The sequence below is a fragment of the Canis lupus genome, chromosome 34, assembly GCF_003254725.2.
Source record: "Canis lupus dingo isolate Sandy chromosome 34, ASM325472v2, whole genome shotgun sequence".
Taxonomy (NCBI): domain Eukaryota; kingdom Metazoa; phylum Chordata; class Mammalia; order Carnivora; family Canidae; genus Canis; species Canis lupus.
Genome location: NC_064276.1, coordinates 41,246,672 through 41,265,988, shown reverse-complemented (window position 1 = coordinate 41,265,988; position 19,317 = coordinate 41,246,672).

The following is a 19,317-nucleotide window of genomic DNA, read 5'->3' as shown; positions in this document are numbered from 1 at the left end:
GGTCCGTGTTTTGACATCGGTTTATGGCCTCACTCTCACTGGTGCATTCACCACAATAGACACTGCAGGACATATTGCCAACGGGACGGTATTTTAATCTTACTTTATCTTATATATCATCTTACTTGGTGCTCAGTCTGTTTATACATTTCTTTTTTTTTTAAGATTTTATTTATTTTCTCATGAGAGACACACACAGAGAAGCAGAGATGCCGACAGAGGGAGAAGCAGGCTCCCCGCAGGGGGCCTGATGTAGGACTCGATCCCAGATCCTGGAATCACACCCTGAGCCAAAGGCAGACGCTCAACCACTGAGCCACGCAGGCGTCCCAACTTTATACAGTTCTTAAATTAATGGGTATCTTATAATTCTTATAATTATAAGACTCTTATAATTAACTGGGTATTACTTTCATTGCCTTTCTTTATGGTATTTATCTCCTTGACCTAACGTCCTCTTCTACAGCAATATTCGTGCCACTTTTTTTTATAGAATCCCCACCTATTATCATTATTCAGTGCATAGTAGCATATTATATCTAAGAATGGTGTTATTTGATGAAGATACAGTGCAGACAATGGCCCTATCTTTACACAATTTCCAATCTAGTGGAGCAGTCATGCAAATAAACAGATAATTAATTACGGCACAGTGTAAGTGCTATAATGGGAGAACTATAGATTTCCATGGGAACTCAGGAAAGGGGTCGTATATTTATTACCTATGTTGTAATACAAATTATTCTAAAAGTTAGTGGCTCAAAATAACAAATGTCATTTGGATATATTGTATATTCGGAGTACAAATTATTTGGATCAGCAACCCAGGCACAACTTAAGTAGGTACCTTTGACTCACCATCTCTCATAAGGTTACAGCCACGCTGTCAGCTAGGGCTGAAACCTAATTTGAAGGCTTAATTGGGGATGAGGTGTCATCTTGTTTCCAAACTCACTTATGTGACCCTTTATAGGCCTCAAAAGATTTGTTTCCAAGCTCATTGACATGATAGCTGGCAGGCTTCAGTTTCTTACCATGTGGGCTTCTCTATAGATGATTGAGGGTCTCTGGCAATTGAGGGCCCAAGAGAGAGGATCAGAGACTGAGAAAGGGTGCTGGAGACAAAACTCAGTCTTTCTGTAACCTAAATTTGGAAGTGACGTCTTAAGGAGAAAATGCACACGCTTCTGCTGTGCTCTATTCATTACAAGTGAGTCACAGTTCCAGCTCATATCAAAGGGAAAATCTGCTGGGGGGCATGAATACCAGTAAGTAGAGATCACTGGGGCCAACGTAAAGACTCCCTACCACAGAGACCCTAACTGGGCAGGGATTGGGGGTATATGCCAAAGCCCTTTGCTCCCTGGTCCTGAGAAAGTGGCATCTGAATGACCTTGAAAGAGTGTTGGGTGAGTAAAAGCGGCCAGCCTGGAGATGCTGCATGTGTGCCTGAATGCACGCGTATATACGCACACTCACTCAAGGGGCTGAGGGATCTAAACTTGGAAAAAGGATGGTCTGTGCCAAAAAGTAATGGCAAGAGCAAGCAAGTTTAGTGTCCTCGGAGCACACAGGTGTAACTGGAGGTGCACAGTGATAAAGGATGAGGTTGGTTGGACAGGCAAGCCAAAGGATGGGTCATGACCTCATCTACTTGCTTTCTTTTATTCCCTATGATTTCCACAGTTTTTTTTTTTATCATCAAGTAATGATAGATTATTGAAAGGTGTATCAGTCGAGATGTTTTTAAGTGCAAGTAAGACAATCTCCAACTCAAACTGACCTAACCAGTAAGGAAATCTATTACCTTGCGTAGGACTAGAAGATTTCCAAGGTTGGTGGACTCAGTAGCTCAAGAAGAGTCTCTCCTGTTTATCCACTCTGCCATCCTGAGTCCTGGCTTCATTCTCATGGCGTCACTTCACGGACGACAATGTTCCATGAAAGAAGAGGGACACTCTTCCTGTATTTCCTACTGAGATGAAGAAAATCTTTCCCAGAAGTTCCCCGGATTTTCTCCCCTCACCAGTCAGGGGCCAGGATTAGGTCATAGCCTGATTCCTGAGTGAGTCAGAAGCAAGGGGAAAGGAATGACTTTGATTGGCCTGGACTAATCAACTGGGTTGGGATGACGTGGCCCATCAGCCACAAGCACCCCCTGGAGACAGCTGTAGACTTAGACTAGATTGGTTTAGTCCTTCAAAGAATTCTTTTCACCGGTTTCTGCTCTAGCTTCCAGGCCCTGGACTCTAATTGAGGATAGTTCAAGGATCAGCCACATAAAATCTGCTTTGACATTGACTATAAAACTGCTTTTGAAGGCATTTTCTTTTCTTATGTCACTTGGGGTCTTCCGTGGAAAGTCTTGCATAAGAACACCTTCCAAAATTAAAGTCGAAAAAGAAAATTCTTGAAGAGAGCACGCATCTTCCTTCCCGAGAGCAAGAACTATAGAGCTGAACACGCTTCCCTTTCTACAACGGCTTCCAGGAAACTCCAAGCAAGAGCTGGAAGCACAGACCTCCATTAACAACTGTAAATTATTGAGGGCTTCACTTCCTGCGTGTTTTCTCGGACTTCATTTTGTTTCTGTATCTCTGCACCCAGACATCAGCTGATGCCTCCAAGCCCCTCTGGCTCAGCATCCTCCTCTCCACCCTCGGTCACCAGGTTCATTTCCCTCACTGGTTGCCACCAGAAACACACAATAGTAAGCATTTGGGGGAATTTCTTACTGCGGGTATCTCTAGGATGATGGAGCCAGAGGGAAAGCCCAGGTCAGACAACACACATCACTTAGGAATTTCACCCACCTGTATTATCAACTCCTCCCCTGCTCCCCCCTCAATCCTTCCCATCTCTTTAGGAATAACACATATTCCTCTTCTTGGCCAGTGCACACAGCTCAGGAATCATCTTTGGTTATTTAAGTATGACTCTGGGATTTCTCTTTCCGTGGTGGGCAGGCCGTCAACGTACCCTGAACACAGGTCTGCCCCCACCCCCAAGAGAAAGCTTTAATTTCTCCAACTTCTGATATGTATATATGTTATTAACCATTTGTGTGCGTCTTGCTTTTTAAGTCGTGCAAAATCCTTTTTGGAAAAGGCAAATCATAAATATGTTTAGTGAGGCTGTCTAAACTATGTTATAAAGGACATCATCGGCTACAAAAAAAAAATGAAATGCTTGGAATTACAAGAAGCTAACCCAGACGTTCTCCAATGATCCGGTGAGTGGCTGCATGACATGTGGATCTCATTTGCGTGCCTCCCGATGCATACCTCCAAGATGGGAAATCAATTGAATAAAACACCAGACATTTCTGAACGCAACACATACCCTCAAGTATTTAGGGATCACAACTGTAATAAATATTTTTACATAAAGAATACAGTCCAATCTATTTGAAACCTCACGTGCTTCAGTCCGCTGCCTCCAGCGCTGCCGTCAAGAAAGACTCCTTGGCATGATACTGAATAGTCATGCGATCCTGCCACGGCAGAAAGAGAGGTTTTTAAAGATGCTGAAAAGGACACCTAACCCAAAACAATATTCTTGAATTATTCATTCTGCCACAATGCGGTTGGAAACTGATCCCCACAGGTCTCCTTCCCACTGTGCTCCAACCCCCTTCATTGTTCCTTTGGAGACCTCAGCTCAAATCCTCACTCTACGCAAACCTTTTCTGGAACCCAGCGTGAGTATGCAAAGCCATCAATAATTTATTTTTTTTCCACTTTGGGTGGTGATAATGTTACTATATCAGCACAAAAATGATCCAGGTGAATAATGCTAACAATAAGAGAGCTACCTTAGATGTCCCGAACACATTTCCTCCCTGGAGGGCAGAGAGTTCTTCTATCTATTGGCTCATTTGTCCTTTCAAAAGCGGCAGATGCTGTTGTGTTATTAAGTTGGTAGCGGAGCATAAAGGCTTGAGCCACAGTCATCAGGAGAGAGGGAAGGATTAAATAAGAACATCCATGGGGTCTAACCTAATGATCACCATACATTGAAAACAGAAGTCATGTTTTCTCCCTCTTCCGAAAAATCCTCAGTGGCACAGTGGAAAAAATCAATAAATCTAATAAGCCAACGTTGGCACGTGCTCTGCACTTTCCCGGTACTCCCTCTGTGCTACCATTTCCAATCCTCAACACCGGCCTGGACAAGGATATTTTTATCTCCATTTTCTAGATGAAATTGAGGCTCGGAGAGGTGGATTTGCGTGTCTGAGGCTGGGGAACTGGCGAGCGGCGAAGCCAAGACTCAAGCCAAGATCTTCCGACTCTAAATCGATCCTTTCGTTGTCACACTTCTGACCAGTAGGTAAGAGGGAGTTTTATCCATCTCGAAGCAGACAGGAGCTCGCAGGGCTTCATGTCGTTGTATAGGATACAAAGACAGAAAATAATTCACTCGGACCATGCAAGGCTTTAGGCTCACCTGGAAACAGGAAAACAACAACCACGGCAGGGCCTGCTTTTACTAAAGAGAAACAGAAATACACACAGGCGCATAGTGACACCAGGCTCAGTCGACCCTGCGACCATCTCTAAGTCTCTTCTCTGCTCGCAGGTGGTGTGACTCCTACAGAAAGAAGGCGGTGTCGTCGGGTGCGGGCAGGCCGCGGCCGGGTGGCACCTGGAGCAGAGCCGTGCCAGGCGGTGCCCAACGTTCCGGATGTCGGCCACGTGCGGCCTCACGGCGGCTGCTGGGGAGGCAGGAGGGGGGCGAGGCCTCGCAGGCGCCGGGAGCCCCGGGGGGAGCTGTCCGCAGCCCCGTGGGACCACACCCAGACGGCGGCCAGGCGCGGGCCAGGAGGACAGGCCAGGCCTCGGCCCAGCGCCCACGGGCCGCCACGCCGGGGCGTCACTGCCTCCCCCGCCAGCCTGGACACATCACCTCGTGTCTGCCGCTAGAACACCGAGGTCACAGGGCCCCGGCCTAGGCCTGGCCAGGCAGCCGGTGGCCCAGTCGGGGTGGGCCGGGGTCTCCTCTTCACCGCAGCCTTGGCCGCCTGCGTGGACTCGGCCCTGGGCCCCGGGCTGCAGCCGCCCCCAGGCTGGTTGGCGTCCCCCTGGCTCCCTGTCCTCCCGGGGCCACCATGGCCGTCACCCCAGGGCTGCGGCCGTGCTCCAGCAAGGAGCCGTGAGGGCAGCAGGTCGCCCTGGCCGCCTCGGGCCCCGCCTCGTCCACGCAGCCCACCGGTTGTCCTCCCGGCTGCTTTGCTTGCTGGGGACCCCCTCCCGCCCAGCAGATCTGCTGCTGCTTCTGCTGCGAGGAGGAGGAGGACGGGCTCCCGGCTCCCAGCCGCTGCCCCTCGGCGTGCCCGGGGCCCGTGTGTCACCAGCCTCAGCTGCGCCTCCAGCCTGAGCCCGAGGCTCTAAACGTGGGTCGCGCAGGACTGTGTGGCCGTGTCCCCGAGCTCCCCCCACCCCGGCTGCCACCGCCTAGGACGCCGAGTCGCCTCATCTCCACTAGTCCCCACAAACCCCCCGTGGGGACGGTGCTTTCACCTTAACCAGCAGTCAAGGAAAGGGCCACGGAGCCGTCACAAAGCCCATGTAAGATCCCACAGCCGGTGAGTAACCGGACTTGGGACCACAGCAGCTAAGCCTGACCTCTCTCTCTCTCTCTCTCTCTCTCTCTTTCTCAAGTTTTTCCTTGTAAATGATTTCAAACTTACAGAAACTTCTCAGCAAGAGCCCAAAACGCCAACGTGTCCTTTACCCAGAGTCTCCTGCGGTTAACAGTCCCCTCTGTTTGTGCTCCTGCTGGCCCGCTCTCTCCTCCCTGCGCACGGTGTGTGTCTTGTGTACACCAGGCATCACCCAAGACGTCCTTGTCCTGAACCACCTGCAACAAAGTTGAACACACGCCCCGTGCCCGCAAGTGCTTCAGTGCGCCGTTGCCCCAGAACGGGGATCTTATCGCACCCAACCACGGCACGGGTCTCTCACTCGGGAAAGTCAACCTGAATATAGAATTTTTATCTAATCTGTATTATCCAATTTTTCCAACTGACCCAAAAATGTCTTTTATTGCATCCCCCCCATCTCCTCCCCTCCCCAGTACAGGGTTCAGTCGAGGATCGGGTTTGCACGTAGCAGTCACGTTACCTTAATCTCTTTTAATCTGAAACATTTCCACTGCTTCTGTCTTTTGGGACATTGACATTTTGAAGAATATGGTTCCAGCCTCCTCTTTTCTTTATTTTCTAGCATAGAATACCTGATTTGAGGTTCGTCTGATGTGTCCTTATAATTACATTTAAGTCACACACTTCTGGCCAGAATATTCATAAGTAATATAATGTTCTTCTCATGGAATCACATTCTGGAAACACGCAACATTTATTTGCTCTTCGTTGGTGATTTCAGTTTATTTATCTTTTTTTAAAATATTTTATTTATTTATTCATGAAAGACACAGAGAGAGAGAGAGAGGCAGAGACACAGGCAGAGGGAGACGCAGGCTCCACGCAGGAAGCCCGATGCGGGACTCGATCCAGGGTCTCCAGGATCACGCCCTGGGCCGAAGGCAGACACTCAGCCACTGAGCCCCCCGGGCTGCCCTCAGTTTGTTTATCGAATCAAGGTGTTACCTGATTTCTACACCATATAGTTTACAATTATTCCTCTGGGCACTAGTAAGCGGTCTGTGGGGAGCCAGTTTAAGAACATGGAAATCTGCTGTTCCTCATCAAAATCCCCCTTCCCTGCGTTTCACACTCATTGATGATTTTGCCCGAACCATTCCTGACTAAGGTGTTTATACGTTGATGCCTCCACATCCACCCGTCAGCTCTCGGCGTTCTGCGGTGAGAGCTCTCCCTTTTCCTCCACTTACTTACTTTTTATTATCAGATGATAATAAATATTTATTCCTATTTTCCCTATTTTCTTTACTGCTTTTATATTCATAATCTCCTTATTTATTTTGATTCAAAACAATGTAAATTGTTCCAGCTTTAAGTGGTGAAAGTGACCTCAAGCTTTCTCTTATCCTTAGGCTGTATCATCATCATTTTTTAAAACATTCCCTTATTTTCTGGCCCAACAAGATGCTCTGGGATCCTCCAGGACTTCCTATGCCCCAGCTCTAGATTCATCCATTTCTCTGAGACTTCTTTGTTCTTTCAATAAATCATGGTTTTAGAGACCAAAATCTGAGCATTGAGCGTGCTCATTGCTCGTGGGATCTTCTCACTTCTAGTTCCTTTCCGTCGACAGAGCTGGGAGATGAACACATGCATAAATGCAAATACACGCATAACCACACTTAATATTTTTAAAATAATGAGCTCACACCCACGCCTCCAGTCTGGAGACACGCTTTCTTAACCACTGCGCCATCTTTGTCCTGTGCTTCCACGTGGCTGAAGGAAAGAAGTAAAATACAATCCGAAGTGGCTTAGAGAATATTGCCTCTATTAGGGCAGCTTTACATCTCCTACATAAAATTTCACCCCTATTGTGGGGGCAACATTATGTGTCCTTAAAAATTCTATTTTGTCTTTGGTCCACCTCTGAGCTCTTTCTCCTTGCAAGACCACCGGGGGGACTTATGAGGGGCGAAGCCTTGACGTTCTCCTGGAATCCAGAATCTGTGCCTACCACTGCTTTGCCACTCTGAAGCCATTCACAAAAAGCACATCAAATCCCAAAATAGCAGCCAGTCAGTCCACACAGACAACTCCAGCTCTGACAGAAACGTGAAGGCTTGTAGGTAAAAACTCCTCTGGGTGGGGATGAAAGAACGTGGTGGCAAAGGAGAACGGGGTACCTTAAATCTCTAGATGTTGAAGTGGGTAAGCAGGGAACCAGTCCCTAGATAGATACAAGGTGGCTCAGTGACCCCGTTCCCTGGTGCTCCAGGTCTCCCCAGGAAGAAAAATTAACTATATTCGGGGCACCTGGGTGCTTCAGTTGGTTAAGCTTCCGACTCTTGGCCTCAGCTCAGGTCCTGATCTCAGGGTCCTGGAACTGAACCCCACGTCAGGCTCTGTGCTCATCAGGGAGTCTGCTGGAGAGTCTCCCTCTCCCCCTGTCTCTCCCCACCTCAAAATATTTTTTTTAAATAATCGAAAAGGTAGCTATATTCAAAAAGAGGCCGTCACGGAACATTATGGCAGTTCCCCCGCCCGTCGATGCAAACCCACAACAGAGCCTAGAACTAAATGCAGCGATCCAGCCCCAAGAGCGATGCCCTAGCACCGTGGGCTGTCCTCAGTGACAGCCCAGGCCTTCGGAGGAGTCCGGCTTGCCCGTGCTCCTTGGCTTTGGCTCTCCTTTACGGGAGTCGTGCTGGGGCAGCAGCATGCAATACCCTTGTGACCAAACAGAACTGGGGTCTAGTTTTAGGTCTGTGAGTTAAGACGTGTGTGGTCTCGGATCCGAATAACCACTTTGAGCCTCAATCTCTTTATTTATAAAATGAAAATACTGCAAGATTATAATGTGTATTATAACGTGTATTTGTATTATAATTGTGGTTATAATGTGAATAATGTAAACTCAAAACTGTAGCGTGTCGGTCTTAGGTAAATGCAGACTTCCTTAAGAACAATGCAGGGGTTCTCTACACCTGATGTGTGCTGATTCCTCACACGTGTCCCTAAGAAAAATAGTCCGAGGCACCTTACGGAAGGGCCTGCAGCCTGATATCATGAGAGAACCTCGGTGGACCAAATCCATGACTATTCTTTTTAAGTCACTTCCCAGCATGGATTAACTAGTAGCTAACAAGGCTTCCCTATGTTGCTCAGCCAGAATTTAACAGCAACAGAATGATCTGGAATCGCATCCCTTGTCACCGACTCTTTAGCTGCTCTCATAACTGCGAACATACCAGCCTGGGCCATTGTCACCCAGGGCACCTGCAGTATTGTGCTTCCTCTGGACCCCGAGTGGTAAGACGAACCACAGGCCCCGCCAAGCGTGCTCTTCAGTGGCCGCCTTCAAAGAGTCCACCTTCCTGCAGCTTCCCTCGCCCGCGAGGGCATGTCCACAGAACACCAGGTGCTGGCTCCCGCTACTACCCGACGACAACGCTGGAGAAATGTCCCTACCGGTCCTCCCGGGGACGGGTGGAGCCGAGGCGATCACACGGGAGCGCACAGCCAGCCACACGCCCAGGAAGGGACCACGGCAGCCCCGAACCTCTATCCCCGGAGCACAGCCGCCCTGGGCCAAGTGCCTTTGCAAGGTACCCGGGACAATACGTCCACCACCCAAGCATGGGGTGGGGTGGACAGTTCTGAAACACTGTCCTGGCCCAAACCAAGGAGTTCGCTTGCCCGTGACCCCTGCCCTTACCTGAGGCTTTTCTTTGTAGGCTTCAGTCTGAAGATGACAACACCGCAGAGAAGTAAAAGATGGGGTCCTACCCTTGGCTCTGCTCCCCAAAAGCTCTGAGAACTTTGGAAGCCACGTGACTTCTCTTGGCCCAGTTTCCCCATAAGGTCGTGAAGCCTCAGGTGAACACGAAGGTCCTTGCCCACGTGTTGCGGCTCAGGTTCCAGGCTGGTGGCAGCCGCCTCCCCAGTGTCCGCAGCTCCCTAGAGGCTAAGGAGGCCCACATCTGAAGCTGGTGCAGCCCAGGGGGACGTCTTTAAAAGTAATAATACAAAAGTATAGTATAGAAGTAGGTCAACAGCGAATATTTACTTAAAATGAGGGGGGAAAGCATAAAATCATCCACTTTTAAAAGCCAATAAATACCAAAAATATTATAAAACCCTGGGGGGGGGGGGAAATAACATAAGGTCTGTTAATTATCTGCTTGACAAACCTCCACAAATGCTTTTATTCTACACGTTTTGGCTTCATCATCCTTGACTGTCTCTTCCTATGACCAAATTCTGCAACAACCTTTTCCCTAGAGAGACTAGAAACCTAACTCCGCTTTTCCTGTAACATAGTTGATCAGCATCTATTATTAATGATGATCTCGAAAATTTCTTTCAGCTCATGTACATTTTTAGCATTTTTGTCGAATTTGGGAAAAAAATCCTTTATCAGGTGTCTTTGATGCACAAACCGTACAATTTCAGAAACTCGTGTTTTCTTGAGCAGGGACTAGGCTCACTGTCCCCGTCAGCTGATGTCGGTCACTATGCAAGGCCTGGGGAGACCCCTGCTCTTGCCACCTCCCACCAGGCCCTCCAGCCCCATCTTACCCCGCTCTGGCTCCGCGGATCTGCGCCTCCACCTTGCGTGTGCGTGGACCCGGCCGCCCTCCTCGGCGCTGTCCCCGCCTTGGGCTGGGCTGCTGGAGAGGAACCGGCCACGGCAGAGGCCTCGGGCCTTTGGCCTGCCTGCCCCGCCGGGCCTCGGGTCCCCTGAGGGGAGGCACTGGCTCCGAACGGACGTGGTAGGCAGGAACCGCCCCGCAACACAGATGTCAGCCTTCAGGTGTCAATCGAAGCAGCAGACTCATTGACCGGGGCGTCCGTCCCCTCGTCCCTTGGGCTCTGGTAGCCCATGAAATGAGAGGCTGGGCCCCAGGCCATTGGTCAGCCACGGTCACCCGGACTCTGGTTCTCTTTCTGCTGCTCTGGGAGGGGACAGAGCTGGGGTCCTCCCAAGTCACCGTGGGCCGGGGTCGGGCACCCTGCGCCCCCCTCCCCCAAGGCGGTAGCACCTGAGGAAGGCGTCAGCTGCGGACAGGTCTATACCAGCTGCAGAGTACTTCAGGCTCATTCTCTTCAAGGCCTAGAGAGAACCCCAAGAGGGCTGATAAAGAAGCCACTGAACTGGTGCATCCCCACCAGCCCTAGAGGAAAAAGGAAAGAAGGAAGGAGAGGAGGGGAGAAGATTGGTTTGGGCGAAGCAGCCCAGAGCCTGGAGAACGCTGCAGGTTCAGGCTAGTTACCCTTCCTCCGTGGCTGGAGGACGCAATTACTGCTTTGTTCATTTTCTAATGAGTCCGCTCAGGCAAGAAAATAATAATAAAAATAATAATAAAATACGGCGCGGGTTAAGCTGTGCGTTAACTTACTCATGCATCAGGCCGCCACCAGTGTTTATCGATCCCATCCATCAACGAATGACTCCTCGCGGCTGATGCATTATCATGAATCTGGTTTTTGAAAACTACCTAAATACCGTTCAGGTCAAAATAAAGAGCGTCACTGCCGTGGCAGCCGGGAAGTCCTACAGGCAGGCCCTGCCCTTGCTGCCCCGCGGAAAGGGACGAGACTGGCTCGCTGCCGCCACGACGCTAGGGTTTCCTCACCTGCTTCCAAAACAGGCTTCCTGTTGGTTCTGCATTTTATAGGAAGCGGCGAAGGCAGGCAGACCCCACGTTGGGCTTCTCCCAGAAAGCGTCACATGGCCGCTGCATCACATGGGGGGGAAGAAGATGGAGCAAAACATCCTCCCCCTCCGCCCCGGGCACTTCTTGACGAGGCTGGATGGCAAGGCCTCAGCAGCCCTCCTCGGACGACAGCAGCAGGTTCGCAGGGCACAGCGCACCCCGACGTGTTCCTGCAAGCGCGGCTCAGGTGTGCAGGCTGAGGAAGCCACGGACGTCCCGCTACCGCGCATCGCCTGGTCATTAACTTACGTAGCACAACAAAATGACCCGCCAAGCTCTGTTCTAGTTAGCAGGACTTATTTAAATTCCTTTCCCTGGGCCCCCCATCCTCCTTTTTATAACCAGCGACAAATTACCGGTATTGATAAACCATTAGAAAATAAAATAAGAGACAATTTTATTGACAGCTAAATGAAGTAATGCCTGGGTTGTGTTGGTTTTAAGCAATCGAGCTTTTTGTGTTCATTAAAACTCTGCAAGCAGCATGTGTTAAATTTTTGATATATGCAGTGAGCACTGAAATCTTTATCTACATTAACGGAGACACCAATTTGCACCCCTGCTGCACTCTAATAGGCTGATTTATTGTGGTTTTCCGAGGCCTGTTAATGAAAGAGTTTGGAGTTTTTTTAGTGGCCTGAATCAATTTTATTTTTGGATGAGGAAGAGCTTGTCAAGGTCCGTGCCTCTCGTTTTCTCTTTCGTCCTTGCAGGACGGATAACGCGAGCTCTCGGTTTGTGTGCGGCGGTGGGCACTTGACGGATTGGCCTGCACACCGTGAGCCTGGGACGGCCTGGGCGTCTGCACACACTCAGCCAGGGGCGTGACAACCAAGCGCCATGGGCTTCCCACAACTGTCTTCGGGGGGCGGGGGGAGAACTGCCTGCACAGAGTTCTTACAAAAATACAAATAAAAAACACAAATGAAACCCAGCAAAGGTGGCCGTCCGCACCGTTGTAGAGTGACCGTGTTCACCGCTCAGTCCTCAGCCCCCCTACTTGGGTGGTTTATTACCTTCCTCCCCTATTTGAACAAGTCTCCGGTGGGTGGGAGGGCAGGGGAGGACGGCAATCTAGGGTTGTTCATTCATGTATCGGAAGCACCTAGACTAGAGCCCGAGGTCATCAATATTGCCAGCGGGTAGACTTCCACACAAAAAGGAGAAACACAGAGATTCATTAAATTATTACCTTTTTTTCCACAAACATTTATGACCATTGGTGTCAGAGGATATTTTTTAAAGGTTTATATTTTTTTAAAATTTATTTTTATTGCTGTTCAATTTGCCAACATACAGAATAACCGCCAGTGCTCATCCCCCGGAAGTGCCCCCCTCGGTGCCTGTCACCCCATCACCCCGTCAACCCCCGCCCACCTCCCCCTCTACCCCTCCTAGTTCGTTTCCCAGAGTCAGGAGTCTCTCATGTTCTGTCTCCCTTTCTGATATTTCCCACACATTTTTTTTCTCCTTTCCCCTTTATTCCCTTCCACTATTTTTTATATTCCCCAAATGAATGAGACCATATGATGTTTGTCTGATGAAAGCTACGACCTCTCTCCAGAAAAATGCTTGGCTGTTCATCATGAATATGAATTTTCCGTACAATTTCAGACTTCTCTAAAATCCCAGAGGCAGGCCTCAGGGTGAGGTACCCTGGGGACCACATGGTGCCGAGAAACAGGATTGTTTAATTACTGGAGCCGGGGGAAGCGCAGGGGGACGATGTGGAGGGTGGGGGGCGGAGGAGCTGGTCCAATTGGATTAGACGATCTTTTTTGCCTACTGCTCCTAGAAAATCCTAACTTAGTCAGCCAAGCAAACCATCCAAGAATTAATTTGATATACTAATCACTGTTCACAGCCCAGAAAATATTAAACAGATAATGAGCAAATTTGTTAAAAGCCACATAAAATTGTCTTCCTTTCTCTTCCAAATGTGTCGGTTGATTTGTTCCCCGGGGAACAAATGAATTAGAGGGTTGGTTCTTCAGTGTACCTTCGTCTTTATTCAGGGAGTTCAGAAAATTCAGGAGATCTTTCTGTCCTGAAGCTGACCGACCTAGAATTAAATTACCCCATTATTTTGCTCCCTTGGAAGAGAATCCCGAGGACCTCAGACTGTTCAGCGGCGTCTGGGGAATCCCGGGAGGAGCCAGCAGGTGCCCTTCCTGCGGGATGAAGACCGCGCTGCCCGACGGGGCTACCTACATTGTTCTCGGTATTTTCAAGGCATTTCTCAGCAAACCCGACAACTGGTCAGACCTATCGGTTCCTACACAAACACCGATGTTCGCATTCCCGTATCACGTATTGTAAAGCTAGGTCTATTTTTTTTTCTATATGGTCTCAGTCACGAGGACCCTGAAAGCCCGCATATTGCTGCACACGGCGCCCCGAGATGGTCATTGTCTTGTCTCATCTTGTGCCAGACGACCTGAAATAAAATAAAAACTTTCAAAAACAATAAAATAAATAAAATAATAAAATAAAATAAAATAAAATAAAATAAAATAAAATAAATAAAATAAAATAAAATAAATAAAATAAAATTAAAATAAAATAAAATAAATAAAATAAAATAAATAAAATAAAATAAAATAAAATAAAATAAAAATAAAATAAAATAAAATAAAATAAAATAAATAAAATAAAATAAAATAAAATAAAATAAAATAATAAAATAAAATAAAATAAAATAAAATAAATAAAATAAAATAAAATAAAATAAAATAAAATAAAATAAAATAAAAAAATAAAAAACTTTCAAACCGGATTATGAAACAGAGTCTACCACAGAATCCCGACACTTTGCAGAATTCTGACAGGAAACACACTGACCAACAAATCTAGGTGAAAATCAAGTTTAGAAATTAATACCAAAAACTGGTTGATGACGTGTCGGATGTGGCACAGTGTAAGGTAAAACACACCGAAGTTTCGAAGATCGAGAACGTTGGAGACCTGAGCTCTCCGGGGATGTGATCATTCCTGAGTTTCTGGGTCGTGAGCATAATAAAGAGTGAAGTAGACTAAAAATCCACACTATCCTCTTGCCCCCCCAAAAAAAATTAGAAATCAACACCTTCTTTAGCAGACTCTTTGTTCTATAACAAGAGAGGTTTCTCATAGTCAGGAACATGAGGTTGTAAAATTTAGGCCTGAGGTCGCCTCTGGTCTCCTTACCTTCACGAGGACAGTAGGGCTTCCTGTAAGGCGGCCAGAAGGGGGAAACGGGGTGACGTGGGTTAGGCACTCAGGGCAGGGCCCAGGAGCAGCAAACGTACATTCAAGAAACAGAAGTCACAAAAAAAAAAAAAAAAAAGAAAAAAGAAAGAAACAGAAGTCACCAAGCGACCAAGGGAGGGGAGGAAGAGAAGGAAGAGGTGACCACAGGCAGGTCGGGAGACCCACAGAGCTCTGGTGGGCTATCCCGTCTGCAAAATCCAGCTCAACCGTTGGCCCAAAATGCAGACATCTGCCTCTCGAGGCTGGCTCCTTTGAGGTCCTAGGGGGAGGAGCGCCCACGAAGAGGTGGGGGCGCTGGGACAGCAGCAGTCCTGGTTTATGACAGAAGAGGCAAGAGGGTCCAGGGAAACTCAAAACATTGAGATTGCCTGTTTGGCAATAATAAAATTTGGGTAAGTCACTTCAGGAGGGAAGACCGGTCCTACTAAAGCCAGCAGGGCCATCGCTGTGCGCTCTCAAAAAGGACAAACGCTGCAGGAAATGCTGACAGTGAATGAGAGCACGTCCAATTCACAACAAAAGAAACGCTGCGGGCTCAAAGCCAGAAACTATTCTCGGTTGGAATTTTCTTTATGACACTAAATTTAGCCAACTGGAATTCTCTTCCGAAATAGAATCCTAGTCAACCTTTTCAAATGACAAACTTGCATTTAATGAGAAAAAGGCGCACGTGAGCACGGGACCGGAGCTCCCAGGCCTCGGCGTAGGCGCCCCCCGGAAGAAGCAGGGCGCTCGGGGTGGCAGGTGTTTCTCAGGTGTGGATGCCCGGGGCGTGCCCAGGTCGGGGAGCAGGAGATGCTGCTTCGGCCAACGAGTCATGCCCGCGGCCGGTCTCCTCAGGGGAAGGCCACTCATCTTGTCTGCAAGGATGAAACACGGCGAGAGAAAAAGCTCAGTCATGGAATGGGGAGGAATGGGGGTGGAATAGGGTGCAATGGGGTGCAATGGGGTGGAATGGAGTGCAATGGGGTGCAATGGGATGGAATGGGATGATCAACGCTGTGGTTCAGGAAGGACTTAGTTGTCCGAGGATGCAGTGACATAGTGTGCCCGGGCGGTCTCTGCGACTCCTTCTTGCTTCAGGAGGTTGTGATGGGCTCCTCAAAGGGCCGCTTGACCCTATAACAGGCACAGAGGACCAAGGGGGTGCTGTGGGACACGGGAACCCAAAGAATTCAGTTCGCAGACAGCAGCGGGCTCTGTGGCTAAGCGTTCCCGCAGGTCAGTCCCGGAGTCCGCCAGGGACGAGGCTGGCACCTTCTCATCTCCGGGAGCTGCTGCTCGCCACGTGTGCCCCTGGCGGCCGTGCCTTTGCGGGGGGGGGGGGAGGGCTGCACCCGTCCTCTCGGCTCATGGCCCGACTCCCCCACCGCCCTGCCTGCCGCACCAGCGGGGACCGAGCCCTGTCCCTGCTCACGTCGACTGCTTCCTGCCAGGGGACCAGACCGAGCGCTCGCACGCGTGGGCGCTAACGTGCCCTCGCCTCCTCGCGGCGGCCGGGGGGCTGCGGCCGGCTCGATCCCCACACGGTGCCCATAGGCCGCCGCGGCAACTCTACACTCCGAGGAACAGGGCGTCCCAACGCGAACCATAAGGGATTGACTCTTGATTTCGTCAAATGTGAGACACCAGCTGTGACACAAATCGTTATTCTATGGACCCCCAGGAAAGGAAAGCACCCGCTCAGCTAGCGGTGACCATGTCCTCCAGTTCTTCCGGATTGTTCTCTGCTGTCCTCCGGGCCTTCCTCCCGCACCTGCAGTCGCCTCGCTGAGGCCGCCCCTGTAGGTCCCACACGCCACCCATGGGCAGTGCTCACGCCGAGCAGACCCCGGCCCGGGAATGACCCCTAATCTGCATCCGCGCGGCGGGGACCAGCACCCAGGCCACCCTGGCCTGTAGCCGCTCTAGACGTGTGGGCTACGGGCACAGGGTGGACCAGAGCCCACCACGCAGGCCGGCGGCCTGCCCGAGAAACTGAGGCCGCGGCTAAGGGCGGGCGGACAGGGGGCTTCTTCCTCCTGGCACCTCGGAGCCCTGGCCTCGGCCCACCTGCAGGCCTCACCCCCAGGTGATGTGGGCGCTGCAGGAGCTGCAGGCAGGTGGACGGGGGCCTTCCTCCCGGCCCCTCCGAGCCCCGGCCTCAGCCCACCTGCAGGCCTCACCCCCAGGTGACCAGGTGATGTGGGCACTGCAGGAGCCCCGGGCAGGTGGACGGGGGAGCAGACTGTGGGCTCCGAAGGGGAGGTAATTCCTGGGAGAGCATCCCCGTCACCCAGCACGTCGAGCTGCTCGCAGGAACGGGCCCCCTGCGATGGAGCCCTGTCAAAGGTGTCAGGGAGCTGGATCTCTCTGTGGACTGTTCTGGTTCCTGACACGGCTCCAGCCCCCGAGGCCCTGACGTGCTCCATCGGCTGCAGCCGGCGCGCACCCTGGGGGGCTGCAGCCTGGGTGTCACGAGGCCTGGTGCGGTGCTGTGCGTGCGGAGGGCCATGAACAAGGGCCCTTCTCCAGGCGCCTGCCTCCCGCCCTCCTCCTCCCTGCTCTCCCTAACTCCACTCCATCCTTCTAAACAATTTTCATATTGTAGGTATTTAAATCATACAAGAAATGTGCACTATTGTAAAAAATGAATAAGAATAAAAACCAACGGGCCGCCCGGGTGGCGCAGCCATTTATCAACGCCTTTGGCCCAGGGCGTGACCCCGGGTCCCAGGATCGAGTCCCCCGTCGGGCTCCCTGCATGGAGCCTGCTTCTCCCTCTGCCTGTGTCTCTGCCTCTCTCTCTCTCTGTGTCTCTCATGAATAAATACATAAAATCTTAAAAAAAAAATCTGTGTTCTTATTACTTAATTACTCAGACCCTCCCTGACTCAGTGGGAAAAAGAAAGGCAGCTTTTGAACCCATGTTTCCATCAAATAAAAAAATATTGAAAGCTTGCAGTACTTCCTGACGATAAACATTCAAGGCAGAAGGAAAAAAAAGTTTATCTTCAAAAAAAAAAAAAGAAAAAGAAAGAAAGAAAAGAAAGAAAAGAAAGAAAGAAAGAAAGAAAGAAAGAAAGAAAGAAAGAAAGAAAGAAAGAAAAGACAAAGACATCCTCCGACACACACCCCGACTCCCAGTAGAAGGTGTCGTCACAGCCCGTGTGTTTGCATTTCATTTCTTATGTTGAAATAACCGTGGAAAATAAATTGTTTCAAGTAGTGCTTAGCATTGCAAAACCCAGTTTCCTGGAACTCGTTTTGGAACATTCATCTAAATGGAAATTAATTCGATTTTAAAAGCAAATTAAGATCCCTTGTACCTCCGCACCCGTTTGGACTTTCCTGAGAGTCCCGAGTCTTAGAACTAACCACCAAAAAAAAAATTAAAATTAAAAATTAATTAATGAATTAATTAATTAAAAGAAAGAAAAAATGAAAAGAACTGACCACCTGTATAGATTCCCCCCCAAAGGCCTATGTCACACACAGCAGCGTCCCTCGCACAGGAGACGCCGGTCAGGGGTGAGACGGCAGCAGCCTGGGCTGGCAGGTGCCCGTCCCCGCCCTCGGCCCCCACTTTAAGCCCGGCGAGGGCTCTCCAGAACACACTGGCCCTCCGGAGACGACCGCCCCGGCGACCAGGAGGGAAGGCGCGCGCCTCTGAGCCGGCCCGGAGGGGGCTGGGGCTTGACGGGGTCGCAGGAGGCCCGAGTGCCCAGGGCCCGCCGTCCCCTCCGCGTCACGGCGGCCAGCCCGGCTTCGCAGCCACCGCAGCCTCACGGGACCACAGCCTGGTAGGACGGGAAGGGACCTGGGGTGGCTTGAGCCTGACCCTCCCCTGAGAGCTGCCGACCAGGACCAGGGCGCCGTCCGCTTCCTGCGCAGGACGCCTGTCCCAGGTGCTTCTGCGGGGCACGGCTGAGGCTGCCGGGTGGGCCGCCTGTAGGCCCGCGGCGGTGTGGGGTCTTCGGACAAGGGCCGCTGGAGAAAGTACGTTGTGCAATGGGGCCACTTGGAGAGGGTGGAGGGAAGGACGCGGCCGGGCCGAGTGCCCATTAGGGGCCAGGCGGCTGCTTGCGTCAGCTCGTTGGACACTAGCCTCCAGGCATCGCTACTGTTCCCATTTTCTGGATCAAGAAACCAAGACCCAAAGAACTTAAAAGCAGCTTGTTGGGTGTCCTGGTCAGTGGCTGAGGAAGCTGGGACTGGAACCCACGCTATCAGGCAGGTACGTGGCCCGCGATCCGGGGCCGACTCGATCCGCTTCGGGGAACACCTCACGGGGGGCCACGTGGCCGTGCTGCGCGTTTTCCCTCCGGGGGACTGGACAGCCATGGGCTCGGGTCTCAGGGAGAGGGATTCACGCTTCCCTGTTTGGCCGCGTGGCCCCCCAGAGGGACGGGCCTCGGCGACGCCTGCCCTCCGCCGGCCGGCGACGTGTGGCCCGAGAGGCTAGGGGCGCAGGGAGCAAGGCCACCCCCGGCCCCGGGGGCCCCGTCACAGAAGCCTCCCGGCAGCTGGGCCTTGACGGCCGGGCGCTTCCACGCCCCGGAATGCAGACGGGCCGCCCCGCGGATCGGGGGGACTCGACCCAGCACCAGCAGACGTCCGGGCCATCCTCCGCTGCAGGACACCAAGACGGACAGTCCCCTCTCCCTACCCCAACCCGCCTACAAGGGAGAAAAAGGAAAAATTAATGGAATTCCTCTTTCTGGACCCCGAATCCAGAAACAAATTCTACATCTTGGCAGACTG